General features: G+C 35.2%; 2 pseudogenes across 1 annotated transcript; both read left to right on the forward strand.

Moving 5' to 3' along the window:
• The first annotated feature begins 5,233 nt into the window (after nt 1–5,233).
• On the forward strand, nt 5,234–9,953 carry LOC143558688 (uncharacterized; annotated as a pseudogene). Its single transcript, XR_013139784.1, has 8 exons — nt 5,234–5,372; nt 5,651–5,762; nt 6,207–6,397; nt 6,492–6,586; nt 7,180–7,578; nt 7,774–7,882; nt 8,452–9,093; nt 9,702–9,953. The product of XR_013139784.1 is annotated as an uncharacterized LOC143558688 (transcript).
• A 1,250-nt stretch (nt 9,954–11,203) lies between these two features.
• LOC143558689 (pentatricopeptide repeat-containing protein At1g71420 pseudogene) lies at nt 11,204–13,582 on the forward strand (annotated as a pseudogene).
• The last annotated feature ends 6,504 nt before the right edge of the window (nt 13,583–20,086 follow it).

A 20,086-nucleotide genomic window follows, 5' to 3' on the forward strand; every position in this document is an offset into this window, starting at 1 on the left:
GTCATCAGTGGCAACCTTCAGTAGTTGTCTTTAGTAGTTGTCTTCAGTGGCAAACATCTTCAGTGGTTGTCTTTTCTTCATAAGTTAATTGTTTATTTTTATGTTAATTGTTTTTTTTTATTTTTCATGTTATACAAATACGAATCGTAGTTTAGAATCCAAATCGCAAACGAAAAACGAAAAAAAATAAAATTTTACACTGTAACCGGTTGGAACCGGTTACGGTACAGGAACCGGGTTAGGAACCGGTAAGAACCGGTTAGATAGGTTAGGGGTCCGAGGGTGGGAGAACCGGTTCGGTTCCCTAATCGTTTCGAGCCTGGAACCGGTTTAAAAGGGGGTTTTGAATATAGGAACCGGTTAGGAACCGGTTCCGGTTCCTAATCCCAAACCGTTTTGAACATGCCTACCTTGTACGTTCTTTTGGTGGAGGGCCCAACATTAATTCTTTGACATCCTTAATATTTATTGTTTTGAAATTAAGTCTTTCCTTTATGACCAATAAATGTTTCCCAAAAGCATTCAAAATAACATATTTATTATTATTATTATTATTTAATTAAAACCATATATATCTTTATATTAGTCATATACTCATTTTTTTTATTTTTGGTAACTGTTAGTTATTAATAGCCTCAAACAATTTATTATTACCTATTATTTATTTATTTTATTTTAAACCAAAATATGAATTACTTCTCACGAATTATTGTTAGACATTTTAAAATTAAATTGTAGCAAATTTCATAGATTATGTAAAATATCCAAAAATCCCCCTCCTCGCATTCATCCCAATGAATCCCAAATTACATATGCATTTCTTTTTTATTCATATTCCCGATTCATATTCGCCTTCCTTTAGTTAGTTACAATAGAAGAAACCATGGTGAGTGCCCTTTTTAACCTACATATATATCTTATATGAAATAATCCTCAATAACTATTAAGTATTATCGATTATAAACTAAACGTGCGTTCTTTATTTTTCAATTTAAACTTCAAACACCAAGTTTTTAATTTATGTATGTAACCCTACACAAAATCATAGAAAACTAGTAATTTTAAAAACTGAACGGAAAACGGTGTTTCATAGTAAACAACAGAGGTTTTTAACATACACATACGGACTTCAAATGTACATTTAGCCTTTAGTATCCAAAATGTTATTATGAACTTATGAGCATCCATAGTGTCGAATCTTTTGGGTCTATGCCATGCACAAAATCTTGGTTTTGTATTTAGTCCATAAAGGGATAAGTACTATTTCCCACTTTGGTGACTCCACTCTTTTGACCACAATCCTATAAAGCAATATTAACATATTCATCATCCATATTTTTTTTGCTTTCGACCTTCGTTTTTCCTTACATGCACCAACACTATCGATGATCACGATTGAAATATTTTTTTACGTCTAACACACTAAATATTAATAAAAATTAACCGACGGAACCGGTAAGAAAAACAAATCCTACACATTTAAATTATTACTTACACAATAAAGATATACACCCAAAATAAGTACACAATCAACATAAGAAAACCTACACAGCAAACAATAAAACCTACATAGTCACAAAATAAACCCTCACATTAAACCAACATCATACATAACATATAAAAAATTCATACCTAACCATTACAGTTAACTACCTACACACCAAACTTACATCATATATCATAATTATCTAACCTACACAAACATATTAGAGTTCTACACAAACTACATGCGAGTATAAAACATACACAAGATCCCAACAACCAACATAATTGACAAATGTGGCTAAAAATCCAACATAGATAACAAACCTTCACCATATTAACTTCCCTACACATGTAATTGTCCTTCATATAATGCCATCATAGATTTATAATCATTTAGGTTATCAATCGATAAGGTATATGTACAGTAGTGGCTATACATATAGCATTATATTCTGCACACTCCAACATTCTACACACAAAATAATCATCATACATCACCTCATATCTACCTTATCTATTAGTTCTTAGTTTAAATTAACAGAACATAATTAAAGATTCATTATTAACTCGTAACCAAGTAACCGTATACATATAACACAGCCCCCTACACCATTGTAGTTGTTCCTACACTACTAACCAAGTTGACCTACACAGCTAACCCAGATCCCCTACGCCAATATAGTCATTCCCTACACAACAAATCTTATATAAACCAATAAAGATATATATTAACAAATCTTCAAATACCTTCACAAATCATGATATCTAAAATACACATATATACAACACCTACACAGATCATCATACATCTACACACAACATGACTATAAACAAACAGACCATGATATTCCTACAAAGCCTACAGTAATATAAAAAAAACACATCAAAAACCTTCACAGATTAGCAATTACCTACACATCCAACTCAACAATCCTATGCCAACTTGCTTTATGGCAAAATGTAACTATTTAATAACAGTGAACAATCTGATCAGTGAAAAATATCTCCCAATTCTTAAAAAATCTAAATAAAAGAAATTCCACAATTTATATCAAAATCGAAATAAAAAAAGAATCAACATTTTGCCGAAATGGGTTTTTTGGCCAAAATAAAACAGAAGTGTTGGTGTCATTTCAAATAAAGGAATCAATGTGAAAGTAAATAAATTTCTAGAGGGTCCCCAAGCGTGTGTTAATGGTTAGATTAATTCAAACTTAGGGTATGTTTAGTTAGAGGTAATGAAATAGAGGGGAATGGAATGAGAAGGAATTGAATGAACAAGGGAATGAAATTAATCATTATCATTCATCAGTTTTGTTTGGTTAACCTATATGAATGATCACTTTATGTTCTTTGGCATCCACAAAAAATGTAGGAGTAAAATATAAATGATAAAAATACTTCAATCACAAAATATATATATTTTTACCAAAAATAAAAAAATAAAAAAACAAAAAAAATTTGCAATGGTGACGGTGGAAACTCCGGCAACAACGATGGTGGTAACCGTGGCAAGGGTGGTGGTCACGTGGCAAAGAAGATGGTTGCGGGTGGCGATGGTGGCAGCATTGGTTGTCAGGTGTGATGGCGATGGTAGGGTGACATCTGTTAGGTGGTGGTAGTCAGGCCGCGACAGTGGCAGTCAGGCGACAATGTCTGCGGTGACAGTTGTGGCAACGACGATGGTAACCGTAAGATAATTAACACGTACACTTTTCTAGTTTCGGATCTAGATTTAGAACTTTGAAACCCGGCCTGAATATTATAGAACAAATTCAAGGCTCCTTTGTATGCGTTCATGCATGTATAGTTGATTTGGTGCATGATAGCGTGGTGAAACTAAGACTTCAAGCGGACTCGTCTTGGCGTTTGTGAGTCCAGCAATGGCAGTCATGTCAACAGGTGCATCATTTGGAGTCGAAATTAATTACAAAGTTCTGTAGCAAAGTGGCTAAAACCATGTGTAACATTTACAAATATGCAAGATCTGTTTTCTAAAATAGTATAGATAAGGTGCTTTAAGACAGACTGATAATTAAACGTCCATTAAATACGCCCAGACAAATTTAAACAAACAGATCGAGTAGTAAACTTTAATTACTAACAATTAAAACACACAAAATTAATTAATAAACCACCACTTTATTTAGAAATTGCTGCTAAAACGTTCTGCAACGCGTCATCAACTCCACATTTCAATCAAAGCAGCACATATGTTCTGACTGATACAAACAGTATTGCAGAGATCTCGAACAAGTACACCAGCCTACGTCTCCAGAGTTTGGTCACCGGCCTACGTCTCCAGAGTCTTTACTCAAGCGGTTTCTATGGAGGAAGGACGCTTTCTGATAGCTCAGGCTGCCGACTGGCCAAAGTTTGAGTCGATGGTCACGTCATTTTGATGATGCTCCGGGGGTTAAATAGAGCCGCTGTGGCAGAGAAACTATGGCGGCCGGATTCTTTTACGCCCTTGATAGCATTATCTCCCCGGTTTAGAGGTATTCATGGTCTTATTTGAGTGTTTGACAAGTTTTAAAGAGTTCTAAACCGAAATGCAAACTACATTGTAAGAAGACAACAAACCGGGATAGATGGGTTGTCCTAATTTTTTGTTTTTTTATTATATAAAACGGGTGGTTGTTGTACTCTTAAATACATTATTCAAATAAATAAAAATAAAAGGTTAATATAAGTTTGTTAAGCTCCATGTCCTGTCATTTTTGTTTTATACATGGTAAATGACAAGCGTGTTTACTGAAATGATAAAATATGTTTTACAATTTAATATTCTGTGAATTGCATAAAAGAATAACGATACAAAAAAAGGATAAATATATACATAATAGTTATAATACTTATTGTAATTATATATATATATATACTAAATGTGAAAAGGTGATTATCTCGAATATTGCTACTGTATATAACTTTTAGTATTTTTCTTAATTGAGGTGTTAGTTACTTAGTTGGCATATGAAGCCAATCTTCTTCTCTTACTTTTCTTCTTGCTTTTTGTGTTTACAAAGAGAGAAAAAGGCAATCGTAAATTAGTTGCACAAAAATCATAATTTGGTAGCATCGTCAAAGTATCCAATCTTCACTGTCGGCCTTCGCATCCTAAATTCCAATTCATTGTTACAACCACCACCAAATCACCGTAAATTAACATTTAATTAAGTAGATACTAAATTGTGAAATAACTGGAACAATATGATTGCATCATAATATCATAATTTAACGATTGTTTTAGCGAGTTATTTCTTCAAGCTTGTCGTTTTATTTTGATGAAGTTGATAAAGTTATGGATTGAATTGTTAGGTACAATCTTGTTAAATGCCAAACTAAAAGCTTGGACGTGATATATCGACCGGACAGGAGAAACTGATCAAAATGATTTAATTTGAAACTTTTATATTATTTCAGGAAGACTTCAGGTTGTATAAAAGAACCGAATTCAGTTTCGATGACTAAAGGATATGCCCAATTTAAATCATTATGCTGAATTCGGTTTCGTTATGTTTCGAGTCCGATGACTAAAGCTTCTATTAGACGCCAGCTCAGGCTATATAGGTTTCGTTAAGTATGGGTTAATTGCATATTATTATATACATAACCCTAAAAACTAACTAGTAAATGCTCCTCCAAACCAAAGCGGTAATTAATAATATATATAAATAATAGAAGCTATTCTCTGTCATTTTGATACCCTGCTGCTCACTCCCACTCGCAGTAATCGAAACCGAAAGAAAGAAATGTTCAAGAAATCAGTGGAAGCAAAATGGCAGCAGCGATTATCAGGTGCTGACCGTAAGAAATTGAAGCGAACAATCAAAGAACGCTTCCCCAATGCTTCCGATTCCGACCTCGACATCTTAATCCCCTCTAAGGTTCCTTTCCGTCCCTTACGTTTCCATATCTATTATTATTATTATTATTATCATCACGTAATCAATGTATGTATCGATGTGATTCCTTTTTTAATCCAATCAATTACTCGGTGTAATCATATTACTCATTCTAGGGCTCCATATCATGGTTAAGTTAGGGCATTTGATTGATTAATTGATTCTATTTGGAACTTAATAATTAGGTCATAGAAGCAAGTTATTTTCGTTATGCATTATTATGCAATAATAATGTTATGCTGTTATTTTATTTATTGTAGGTAGAGGTAACCGTCTCGAAGCAGCCAAACCGTGTCCTTATTTACAGTTTGGAAGGTGGATTGCCAATCTTCTTTGATGTTGATAGTAGAGGCACTACTATTTTTCCAACAGGTATACATTTAAATGACTATTGTTGTAAAATGTCAACAGCTTTTAAATGACTCTTTTTCTGGTTTGAATTTTTGGAATTTATTTATGTTTTCATTCGTCTGCAATAGATTTTGTGTTTATATTTACATTTGGTTTTAAAAGCTAAGGCGTGAGGCGAGCTGGAAAGCGGCTTACGGGCCTGAGGTGGTATCTCATGTACAACCAAAGGGATGGAGAAATTATGAAATGTTGTCTTGATAAAAAGGTTTGATATGTAAAACAGATGACAGACGCAGCTTCTGGCTGTAAATAAAGCTTATTTGGATGTATGTAGAGCAACACCTCATGTGCATAAAGCTCTCGCCTCATGCCTTGGCTTTTGGGACCTAAATCCGTTGGAATATCTCTCGTCTCTTAACCATGTATTAACGGGCCTTTTTTATGTGTTGTTGATATTTAATGCAGTTTATGCTCTATGGAAAGTTCCTCATCTTCTACCTGCTTTTGTTCTCAAAGGGGGTGAGGTGTCACGTTATGTGATCGGTGGGGCGGATTTGATGTTTCCTGGCATCAATATAGATGCAGAGGGTCTCTCTGAGTTTTTGGCTGGTGAACCGTGGGCTGTTGTGGTTCCTGGTAATCCTGCTCCAATTGCTGTAAGCATCTATACTATTGTGTTCCGGTTTTTATATAAAAAAATGGTAGATGCCAAGCATGTGTAAAAATTATTATTTTTTATTATATTGATAGGTTGGGTCTACCTGCATGAGTAGCTCTGAGGCTATGAAAGCTGGTCTTCATGGAAAGGCTTTAAAGATCAGTCATCACTACAGGGATGCACTTTGGTAATTACATGTAGTAAAATAGAAGGGTCTGGCTGGTTGGGTAATTGTCAAAATGGGTAATTTTTAACATAGGTAAGGCTGGATGGCTGAATAACACTTTTTTGCTATGCATTACGGGGTTGTTTGGATGTGTGTTTTGAAGGTGATTATGTATAATAAGACATTCTTGTGAAAAAAGGAGATTCCATTTAGGAGATGGAGTAAAAGTTGATCAAAGTAGGTTAAAGTACAGGATAGGAACTTTTGTTTTGTCTTTTAATGATTAAGTTATTTGGTGAGACAATTATCATCCAAAACTGATTATCTTAGTCAGAAACAGATTCCGTTTGTTTCAACATTAAAAATTCAACTAATGAATTTCAAACGCAATTCTACAAACCTTTTAATATGATACAAAAACTACTCTTAAAATGCACAATATAATCTTCTTGAGTAGTTCTTTTCTGACTTCATTTAAGACGCGATGGATATTATCAAACTTAACCTACTTTTTGGTAAATGGGGGTGCATTTGCTACCTGCACGTAACTCATTGACATGCAATTATGTAGTGGTTTTATGTGACAATATTTTCTTTTATGGACATCGTTTTAGGGAATCAGCGGAAGGTCGATATGTTCCCAATGCTGGCTTTCTAGAAGACGTTGTGTTTGAAGATCCCGCTTTGATGATTACATCTCAGCAATCTGATACTGATGCCACAATTGATCATGAAAATGATGCAGAAAACAGAGAATCAGAAGGGGTTATGAATGGCTCAGAAGTGAGTCATCCTGATTCATCTTCAAATAGTCAGTCAAACCCAGATATTGACCAACAAGTAACAGCTGATTTTGGTGATCTCAAGGTGACGGAAAGTGATAAGGGAATTACTGAGGAGCAAAGTATGCTTTCAGTTGAGGATGTTGATGCACTTTTGGACCAATGCCTTCTGCAAGCATTTTATACAACCGTTAAGGATAAAGATCTTCCTATTGCTGGAAGCACATTATGGTAAGAATGAAATTATGATTCTTGTACTATCTGCCTGTTTGTATATTGAAGCACAAAAGGGTTTCAATTGATGAGGTCGTGTGATCGGGGAACTTAGAGGTGGCAAAAAGGGATGGCCTGGGTCAAAATAGGCCATTTTATTGTGCTTATATATTTATTATTCTTATCGTTTTTTTTTTTGTTTTTTTTGTGTAGGTCGAATCATGTGTTACCATGCAGGCCGCCAGGTACCGTGTTGGATATTAAGAAGTCATCACACAAAAAGCTATCTAAGTGGCTACAATCCAAATCTTCAGAAGGACTGGTAATCTTTTTACCTTTTGCGTGTTACCGTATTTTGCATTCTAACTGTCATTTTTCTGCATATACACGTATACAAGTACATATAAGTCTTAAGACATACACATAAATGCATATCCATATTCATTCTTGGTTTTAAAAGGTGTGCGGGGTGCTGAGAAAATCACATTGTTGGCCAGTTTTTGTCAACATTAGGATTTGTAGGAGGCATATATGTAAAAGTAACCAAAGGGGTGAAGAAATTATCAAAGGTTTACTTGATATAAAGGTTGGACAAACGTGTGGCTTCTGGTTATAAATAAAGCTTATTTGGTTGCACATTGAGCAGCGCCTCGTGTACGTGATGCGCGCTTTTGGGACTTAAATGCCTTGGAGGATCCTTGGCTCCTCACTTTTTTAATTCAAGCGTATATTAACATGTACATATACATACACACATCAATACGCATAATTATAAACACATGCGCATGCACACATATACCCATAAATACATGCACAAGTATACTTCACAATTATCGGTGTATGCTTACATTTTGTTTTCACTGTCTTACAATGAGTTCATATTGCTTGTAGATTTCATCAAAAGAAGATAAGCACAAAAAAGAAGTTATGGTTTTGGCAATCAACCGCAAGCATCCGGGTTACACATCCTTCAAACCCGAAAAGCAACAAGTTGAGAAAAAAGAATCAACAGCTGAGCCCGTTTACGAAACAAAAAATAACAGCATGATGGAGGTTATAGAGATTTACAAACCGAGTGTGCATGTAAATCCAATTTTCACATCAGTAGGAGCTGATACAAGCCAACTTTATACACAATCCGAAGCAAGTGAAGTTGTATTAGCTTATATCGAAAAAAAAACCTGGTCAAACCAACAAATAAGTCAACTGTAGTTCTAGACGCGATTTTATGTGATGCATTGTTCAAGGGAGCTATTAAAAAGGGTTCCACGTACCCCTCAGAGATACATAAAAAGGATTTAGCACCGACGTTTATAAATAGAATGCAAGCACACCATCAAGTGACTAGAGGAAATGAAACTGTTGTGAGGAAAGGTGGTTTGAAACCCATGCAGATTATGACCGAAAGAAGGCAAGGAAACAAGAAAGTTACAAAGCTCTCAGGAATGGAATCGTTTTTGATCAATGCTGAATCATTGGCATCGGAATTGCAGAAGAAGTTTGCTTGTAGCACCTCTGTAACAGAATTGCCAGGTATTTACTAGGGGTGACAAACTGACAACCCGTTAAGTTAAATGGGCCGTGTTCAGCTCGTCTAGTTAGACGGGTCATTTTTAGCTCTTTTAGTTAAACTGTTAAACAGGTCCTGTTCAGCCTGTTCTATTTTAAATGGGCCGTTGATCAACTCCTTTGGTTAAATGGGTTGTGCTCAAGCTGACGTTTAACCAATTATTTTTTAAAACGGGCCATGTTCACTTCATTAACTTAAACGGGTTGTGTTCAAGTTGAAATGTTTTACCTGTTTATTTAAATGGCTGACCTGCCAACCTGTTTATCACAACCCTCTATATCATTTACAACCCACCAAGCTGTCAAGTGTCAACCAACTTGTCTAAATAAAAAGGGTTAAATGGGTCGTGTTCGGGTTACGCAAAACGCAATCATAACCTCTGTAAATTGATTTTGGTGTGCCCATGTGACTAGCTTAATCAAAAGGTTGCAATCATAACCCCTGTCAATCCATTTGACTGAGGTTACAAATTTTAAGTTTGTTTGGATTAGGGTTGATGTCTTTGGCATGAATGGGTCGTGTTCGGGTTCAGTGATAACCTTTTAGAATTGGCTTTGGTGGTTGTCAACAGGGAAAAAGGGACATGAGGTTCTGGTTCAAGGCGGGGTGATTGATGTTCTTGCAAGATATCTGGTTGAACAATATGCAATACCGAAGAAATACATCGAGGTTCTTGACAAAACAGCTAGGAAATGAAGATGATATGGTTTTTGGTCTTTTCTTGTTTGTTTGAAGTGGAAGTATATATATGTCATTTTGCATACTCGCTTCTATGTTTTCCGTTGTCTAGTATTCTTGTGAAATGCATGAGTTTTCTTGTTGGACGATAGTTATTGAGTTTATAAGAACGTTTATTTAACATATACATGCACTATTTTTTTATTCTTTTATTTTGCATCTTGCAGTGTTTTGACTGTAACCTTTGAATTCAATATGGTGTAGCGTTAGCTTTTACAATTGCTACCTACTTCATTCATTTGTTAATTTGAAATAAAGTTATTGGAAATAAGAAGTTAAAAAGAATTTAATTGTCGAAATAAATGGTACTAAATATCAAACTTAGTCGGACTACTTTGGTGTTAGGACGCTGGTTGGGTAGCGAGGCCAAGGGGGAAATAGGTGGGGTCGCATCAAGTTCAACCAATCAAACTATCTCTCTTATTTCTATTAAAAAAGATTAAATAATAATTTGCAATTTAATTAAACCATTATACACATGTTTGATGATTTAGTTAATGATATTCCCTACGCCTAAATGACATCACTATTGATTAACTAGCCATCAACGACAACACATTGTCTCATATCATTTTAAATGTCGTGTTGGTTAGGGATCTCACGCGTTAATTTCCCGAGTTAAATTATCGATTATTTCAAGAGAATAAAGTAAATTTTGGTTATGATAAGTAAAACGTCCATGATTATATGACCCTTTCTTGGGGCAACATTTGATACGATTCTATGAACCAACACAAGAAGAGAACGAGAAATCGACTAAATCCAATTACTTCATAACAAATCAATAGTCTATAAATAGTGCTGGAAGCCTGGAAACATAATAACAAGATCAAAATTAAATAACAAACTTTGCAAAAGAAATGGATATTAGATTATGACTCTTGAAAACTTTCATTCTTATCTTCAATGATTAATCAATAAAATTGATGGGGTTCCTGCTTGTCTATATATACCATCACATTTTTACGAAAATAACCCGTCTCTACAAAAAGCATACGCTCAACCAATATTTTAAAATATAATCGATCTATACAACCCGAATAGACGGACACCCAATCACACATTTTTTTGAATAACTAATATATTACAAGAAAAAGAAATTGTCACTCAAGAGAGTAGCAAGAGACCCAACACAACAAATGTTAAGAAACAAAATTCCAAAACAAAAATTACAATGAGAAACTTGGAAGTTAAAATTTGCATCTGGACTCCCAAATGAGATTCACCCGTTTAATTCTACTTTTAATCCAAAGAAACGACAAATCTTTACTCCTCACTATAATGTTGGTCCCTAGCTGACATAATTTGACAACTTAATCCCATGAAGCTACCACCATGTTCAACCTCCGGCGAACATTCACCACCTCCACCACTTACAACTTCCATCAAAACCTGACCTATCTCTTAACCAATGGTCACCTCAATGAAGCTCTCACTCTCTTCCTCACCTCAAACACCCCCAAAACCCACCAAACATACGCCGATTTCTTCCACGCCTGTGCCCGCCATGGCTGCATCACACAAGGCCAAACCCTACACCACCACATGCTCAACACCCAAACCCACAATACCCATTTCAAACCCAACATATACCTATCCAATCACCTAATCAACATGTACGCTAAATGCGGCTTTTTTAAATCACGCACGCAAGGTGTTCGACGAAATGCCTCACAGAAATGTAGTTTCTTGGACCGCCTTGATTTCGGGTTACGCCCAATACGACAGATGCCAAGACTGTTTTTGCGTGTTTTCTCAGATGTTATCTGATTGTCGCCCGAACGAATTTGCGTACGTTAGCGTGTTAAGTTGTTGCGATCACAAATGTGGGACGCAGGTACATTCGCACGCGATGAAAACGTGTTTTGTTGATTTTACATACGTGTCGAACGCGTTGATTACTCAAAGAATGATGATCCACATGAAGCGTGGATGGTGTTTAAGTACTTGAAGTGTAGAAACCTTGTGACGCATAACTCGATGATTGCAGGGTTTCAAGTTAGCGGAAAGTGGGAAGAAGCTGTTTGTTTATTCTCAGAAATGAGGCGTAATTCCATTATTAATTTCGACCGTGCAACTCTTCTTAGTATCTTTTCATTACTATCGACGGTTAAAGATTACACCCAATGTCTCAGATATTGTTTTCAGGTACACTGTCTTGCTTTAAAAACAAGTTTTATTTCAGAAATTGAAGTAATAACTGCATTAGCAAAGGCTTATGCTGATCTTGGTGCACAAATACCTGATATTTATAATTTGTTTTTAGAAACAGAAGGTATGAGGGATATTGTTTCATGGACCGCGTTCATAACTGTCTTTGCAGAACGTGATCCTGTTAAGTCGGTTTTAATGTTTTCCAAATTATGTCAAGATGGTTTTATACCTGATCATCATACATATTCGATAGTGTTAAAAGCGTGTTCGAGTTTAGTGACCGATAAACACACGATGGTTATCCATTCCCACATTATAAAGTATGGGTTTGAACATGATACTGTGCTTGCAAACGCGTTGATTCATGCGTATGGACGATCCGGGTCGGTTCTTGAATCGAAGAAAGTTTTCGACTTTATGGTTGTTAAAGATATAGTTTCTTGGAATTCGATGATAAAGATTTATGGGTTGCATGGTCAACCCAAAAATGCGTTGAATTGCTTTGACCTAATGGATATACCACCCGATCCCACTACCTTTGTAGCCGTCCTATCAGCTTGCAGCCATGCGGGTCTAGTCGAAGACGGGACCAAAATATTCGAATCCATGTTGAAAACGTATCAGATTGTGCCCCAACTCGATCACTACGCGTGTATGGTCGACATTCTCGGGCGATCGGGCCGGATTTCACAAGCTGAAAAGCTCATAAACGAAATGCCAATCGAACCCGATTCGGTTATATGGAGCGCAATGCTTGGAGCGTGTAGAAAACACGGTGGGGCCGAGTGGTCTGAGCTAGCCGAATTAGCTTCAAAAAAGTTACAAATTTTGGACCCGAATAGTTCACTCGGGTATGTACAAATGTCCAACATAATGTGCTTAAATGGTACGTTTAGTAAAGCGGTTGATCTAAGAACACAAATGAACTGGCTCGGTGTTAAAAAGGACCCTGGTTTGAGTTGGATTGAAGTCGGGAACCGGATCCATGAGTTTGCAGCTGGCGGGTTGACCCACTGTCAAAGGTTGACCATATGTCAGGATTTAGAGGAGTTAGTTAAAGAGCTAAAACTGTTGGGTTATGTGCCCGAAAGTAATGTTGTAATGCAGGATTCGGAAGAGGAAGATAAGAATCGGGAATTAAGTTATCATAGTGAAAAGCTTGCTTTTGTTTTTGCGTTAAAGTGTGATGAATTTAAGTGTTCTAAACGCACAATTAGAATCGTTAAGAATATAAGGATTTGTGTTGACTGTCATAATTTTATGAGGTTTGCAAGTGAGTTCACGGGGCGGGAGATTGTCGTGAGAGATTCGAATCGGTTTCATCACTTTAAAGAAAGAGTTTGTTCTTGTAATGATTATTGGTAGTTTAGTGGATAATAATGATTTAATGTGGGATTTGGCTAGTTGACTGTTTAGTCAATACTTCAAGACTATTTGACTCTGTTTGGTTGACTCTGTTTCTCCATGACCTCTGGTTTTTGTTGGATCAAATGGTTACTTCGATGGCCTTATAAGGGGTACTGATTGAAAAGCTTAAATTCGGGCCGGTTGGTAAGCAGGCCGAGCCCAGAACACCCAAACGTGAAGCTCGCTCGCTCGCTCTCCGAGCATGGTGTAAAGGGGGCAATGTCGTGTATAAAGGAAAGATTGAAGATGATTATTGCTTAAGTATTAAGCGTTTCAACAAATTTTCATTTGTATTGGTGTAAATTCACGTGTCTTATTTGTATTTCTGTTGCTACATCTTGGAAGTCAGAAAATCATCTAGTGTGTTACATTTTTGCAAGAATGATGGTTTGATTAATAATAAAAAACCCAACTACAATGGATTTGATTGATGTAATTTGTTCAATGGTGGCACATGATGGCTTTTATTTGTTCAGATGTGGAAAATGGAAATAGGTTACTTAACATGATTCTTTTTTAAAGCCGAGCTGAGATAGTTCAAGTTCAAACCAATCCAAGCTCGAGCGGACATGCAACAATTTGTTCTAGGTAGAGTCAAGGGTTGTCATGGGTTTCCTCCTAGGTGGGTGGGTCAGAACATTACGTTATGTTATACTAGAGTAATGGTGGATTTATTTATCAATATGATCCCGGATGTCAAAACATTTACTGTTTATGAAAAGAAAAAGAAAGTGCCGGAAGCATTTTAAATTTGCAGACGTCATTATCATTTGGTCCTGATTATTTATGTTTACAAAATGTGAATGATTGTTTATACTTAGGTTTCTAATAGTAGTTAAACAAATTGACACATTATTAAACTCAATGTTTGATAGTCATTTTTTTTGTCTTTAGAATACATACTATTGATAAAAGATAATATAAATAAATATCAATGCGTATAGCTTTATAATTCGATCCAAAATTGCTGTAAGTGTAATAAAACTATTATCTTCTTCGGCTTATATACAAAAACTAATAATTACCATAAAACCTAACACGAAAAATGTACTTTCAAAAGAATTAATTCGCGCCACTTTAACTTTTACAATTGTAGTTTAATTATTTCAACACTCATAATTTTAAAGTAACTCAGTATATTTATACAAGTAGGAGAGTTCATTCTAAAAATCAATAATATGCTCGTTTACAGATGATATGCTAATAAACGTAAGAATAACTTAAACTTTTATATTATTTATTATAGGAAAACTAAATTTTAATAATCTCATCTTTTTACAGTTAATTGATAACAATCCAATATGTGAGAATATTTTACCACCACTCTTACATTTTACACTATTTTTTTTCTCATTAGACTTCCGTTAAAAAGAAAAAACTTAACTCAGTAAGTTTTATCTGAATTTCATATAATATGAATCGACTGATATAAATCTTAACTTGAAGCGTTGCTCCAGACAACTTGATTTTTATTGATTGAAAATTTAAACAAGTTAGAAGCGTCGTTTTATTATTTGGAGAGGAAGTGAAAGTGCATATAATAATATACATTTCTTCTACTTACGTCAACTTTTTATTTTACTTAAAAGTCGGCCAGTTTGTAACTATTTAACATGAGAGGATGAATAAAAAAGAAGTGTTAGCGGCCTCCATGTTTTCAGCTATTCTTACCTAACCGTATTATTATTATTATTATTATTATTATTATTATTATTATTATTTTTTTTTTTTTTTTATTTTTTTTTATTTTTTTTTTTATTTTAAAGTGACCTACACGATTGTTTAGTTTCACCATTTCCCACAAGTCGTACACCCAAGAAGAAGCTTCTTAAAGAACCTAAATTTCCAACTTTGCCCTTTTACTATTTCAACAATTCCATCAAACCATTCTTATCTACCTGTCTCTTGACCGCCTTTTTCTTTCTTTCTTTCTTTCTTTCTTTCTTCTCAAAGGTCTTAAAAAACACCATTAGAGTTTAAACACATCTTAAAAGTTGAAGAAAAACACATGCACAAAAACACCCAAAATCTTGAAAGCAAGAAAACCCACAAAAGAAAGACCCATGTCCTTTATGTGCGGTGGCTCTTTTAATACCCCAAAAGAAGATGATTTTGAAGTTCTTTGGCCATCCCCTCTAAGAAAATCAAGGAAAAACAGGTTTTGTCGTAGAAGGAACAAAGAAAACAACAACAACCCGTATGCGAACCGCGGGCTTGACAAATTCGAGGCTCTTTTAGCAGAACTTGATGACAAGAAGCGAAAGATCTTCACCCAAAAGGGGTCACAATACATCTCTTTTGTTCGGTTCGTGTACTCGAATTCAAACGATGTGACTCCCATTATTGTGAGGTTTAAAGATCATCCAAGGAAACAAGACAAAGATCATCATAAGCAGAACAACATTAAAGACTTCAAAAGTACTCTTTCACTTCCTAAGTTGCAAGTTTCAACGTTGGATCATAACAAGAATTTAGAACTTCTTGGGGATGTCAGTAATGTCACAAAGGGTACTAAGATCGGAACCAAAGAAGCGCATCATGAACAACCATCAGTCGATAAGGTAACGAAGATGATTATGGTTAATCAATGGAAACAAAATTTGAGAAGTAAGTTAGAGGAGTGGTGGATGCCTTCATATAACTTACCTTTGTTTGTGATTTTGGTGATGCTTTTCTTGATATTTTTCGGACGTTCTTTGGCAATTATATGTGCATCGATCGCTTGGTACGTGATTCCCAAGATCGATGGAACGCTTGAGATCAACACAACTACGAAGAAGATGATCAAGCACCAGCACTCAAGAAAACCTAGTGAAAATAAGGTGATTTCTTCTCCAAGAGCCTATTTTAGTGGACCCATAAATGTTCAGCAAAACAAAATGAAGAAAACTATGAGTTTCTAAAGTAATCAACTTGATAACAATCAACAGTCATACCAGCCACCTCCAGGGTTCAAGTTCAATAATTGTAAGATTCAGAAAATTGAGTTGTGCTAAATGTACCACAGTAATGTTTCCTTATTTTCACACTAGAAAATATGAAAAAACCCTTGGTTTGATATTTTTAGAAGGAAGGATAAGGATAAAGTTTAGTGTGACATGTAAATTACTATGGTAATAACTAGAAGTCTAGAATACATATCTTAAATATTTTCTGATATCATGTTGTGATCTTGGTGTATACCTGTTAGTGTTGTAGTAATTGCTAATAACTAGTCGGACGGTGGAATGAATGCTACCGATTAATTGAAGATTAATCAAATTAACTGGTTTTAATATGGGATTAATCAGGATTAACAAATGATAATCAGCGTTTAGTCGGAATTTTTATAACAGCTATTACTCTATTAGTATTAAATTTTAATACCAAACTGTGTGCGCTTATTTTCAAAACCTTCAACCGATTTAATGAATCATAGTGATTAAATAATTATGGTAGTTATGAATACAAACATGGATGATGGTGGGGTGTTTATGGGAAAATATGAATATAAAAGATACTTGTTTTCATTTGGATACCTTCTTTGACTGTTGTATGGTTTTGTTAGTGAATTTTTTATTAATGATGAAAATAGAGGGGGGCTACTTTATTAATTATAATCATTATGGTTTGTTCTTATCGAATTAATCATGATGTATGAAATAGAGGGGCCAACTTAAATAGGTGCACGCTTACTTGGACTAAGATTATGTGTAAATAGATTACATATATATAACAACGTGGAATAAAAACCGGTAAATACAAGTTTAATATGCGAATACATAACATAGCATACCATTGTACTAAGCAACTTGAGTGACGACTTTCTTTCTCTTCTTCTGCTCTCGTCTTGCCCTAGGGATGCTTGTTCCCTCTTCACACACACACACACACCCACGCGATCCGGCTCATCAAAAACTTTTTTGTCCGTGCAACTCCAATTGCAGGATGCACGAATAATGTTTAGGTACTTTCAGTGATTATATATGTCTCGTTTCCTCTTATCCAACTAATCCAAAAAGCATGCCAACTTTTGGATGAACCTCATCACAATAATAAGAAGCCTAATAAGAATTGCTTCATGTCGCAAGTTCCGTTATGTAAGACAACTTATTATTATGCAAGAAGTTGGTTTAACTGAAAAATGAAGTATAGAGTCGGTTGATGCTGTTTAATCCCTTTGAAGACTAGCTAGCTAGTCACTTACCAATTCTCTTTAGAACGTACACCACATATTAGTTTGAGCCTCTTTTTTCCAACATGAAGGTAGGAATTTTGAAAGGTCAAACAGGTTAAATATATTTTGGAAATCTTGAAAACCAAAAAAACCAAAAGGAAAAAAAAAAAGAAGAAGAAGAAAACCTATAACGTTTTCTTTCTAACAAGTGGATAACTTTATTTATACCTATATATTAAGAGTTTGGTAGCGTTTTTTTGTCTAGTTTATACTTAATTAGGGTGAAGTGTTTTTATGTACTTTTAATATTTTATTCCATCCACGACCATGAGCTGCACTAAAGTATATTTTCTTTCAGTGTACAGTTTTTTTGTTAATGAAAGGCCATTATCGAGGGATCATCATGCAGTCACATAATCAACGGATCTACGAACGGATAACATTGTCAAATCTCCATGGTTACTGACCGATCGAATCAGCGAAAAACTTGTTTGCAAGTGATATCCATTCCCTATACGTACAAAAATGATAATTAATGAGTTCCTGTAAATAAAAAATCAATTAAAGGACATTATTTAATAATATATAAAGTATATATGTTCGATTAATGATAAGCTTTCTAACTAAGCATCATGCGTGAGAGGTAGAGTTCCGGAATGCGGTTGGTGACTCGTGTCATGGCATGTACGTCTAGGTAGAGCTTTAGGCTCAGCTCATAAGAGCCTAAAGCTGCCCATTCACCATGTTTTGGTGAAACTTCCGTTAAGCTTCCAACTTCGACTAAAGCATTGACCTCTCCTCATCACTATGATCGTTATTTGTTCTTGTACAAACTTTAATCTATAACCATCAAACATTATACACATGATTAAAAGTTTGTTAACAATGCAATTGCTTTTCTAAAAAAAAAAAAACTAAATCATGAAGAATAATCTTGAATTATCAATAAAGTTGAGAGTTTGTTTTGTAAGTTTATTTTAATTAGGAATATTCTAGAATAAGTTTGCCTTATTTCTCAAGTTAGGTTTGGCTTGGAGAGCAAGTTTAATAGGTCTATAAATAAAGTCTAGATTATTAGTTTTATTTAAGTGAGAGTCAAGAGGAGTCTCTTCTCCATGCAAGTTTGTTATGTTCGTGATGTTCGTTTGGTTATATGAAAAGAGTCGAGGGTTGTCACCCCAAATATCTTGTGTTTGTTTGTTCGCTTGTTTGTTTGTTCGTTTGATCTGATTGTTTGATCTGTCTGGGCCAACAATTGGTATCGGAACTTAGGCTCATTGTTTGATCGAAGTTTGGTAGTCAAGATCCCCACCATTTTTGTGGTTTGTGTTCGTCACCAAGGAAAGACAAAAGAAAGTTTAAGGAGGTTTTATTTTTTGGAAGTCCCGTCGTTGAAGCTTGATTTGAGATTTACAAGAAGAAAAAAAAACTATTAAGTAATTTCTTTATTTATTTTCTTTGATTTCGTGCGTTGAAAAGAAAGAATTGTCTTTCTTGCTTTTTGGGTTCTCCCACCTACATTAACATAGTAATATTGATATTGTTCGTGAAAAAAGTCTTGAAAATCAATAATTGGTTTGTGGTTTGTTTTCCTATTGTGAACGCAAACACAGAAAGAAAAGAGCGGGCTATTTTCTTGGCGATTAGGGTTTGACTTGTAACCCTTGGAGTCGTGTTTGTTTTCTCCCAACTAGGATTTTTTTTGTGTTTCGTGACCGCGTTAGCATTGTGATATGGCTGGTGATAAAGAAGCAGGGAGCTCAGGAACAATGAAAGAATCCATGGGTAGTTTTGTTTTGCAAGCACCGAAATTAACTTCGACCAACTACGCATCATGGTCGGTTATGATGAAAATTATCTTGGATGCGAATGGTTTGCATGATGTGATTGATAAAGAAAAGGGTGTAGGAATTGAAGAACGAAAGAAGTTTATAGCCTTAGGTGTTATCTTCCAAACCCTACCTGAAGACGTGATGCTTCAGATGGCCAAGTATTCAGAACCGAAAGATGTTTGGGAAGCGTTAAGAATTCGTAATTTTGGTGCAGAAAGAACTCAGAAAGCTCGTGTTCAAATGCTAAGAGCCGAGTTAGATGGATTGAAAATCGGGGAGACAGAAAGTATTGATGATTATGCAACGAAGTTGGGTGAAGTACAGTCAAAGTACAAGAGCTTGGGAGCGGTACTTGAAGAAGAGGTTTTGGTAAGAAAATTCTTGAACTCTATGCCAGATAAATATTTACCTGTTGTTTCTTCGATGGAGCTACTTGCAGACATAGAAACAATGGCGTTTGAAGATGTGGCTGGACGTTTAAAGGCATATGAAGAAAGAAACAAGTTCAAGAATGTGAATGGAAGTTCATCCCAAAGTCAGCTTATGTTCACCCGTACCGAAAAGAAAGTAGAAACCTACCGTGGACGTGGTAGAGGCTGTGGAAGATATAATGGACGAGGAAAAGGGAACCCAAGATGGAATGATGAACGTGAGAATGATGAACAGGTT

The sequence above is a fragment of the Bidens hawaiensis genome, unplaced genomic scaffold (assembly GCF_021521415.1).
Source record: "Bidens hawaiensis isolate Kalapana, Puna unplaced genomic scaffold, B.hawaiensis_p1.1 tig00019588_1, whole genome shotgun sequence".
Taxonomy (NCBI): domain Eukaryota; kingdom Viridiplantae; phylum Streptophyta; class Magnoliopsida; order Asterales; family Asteraceae; genus Bidens; species Bidens hawaiensis.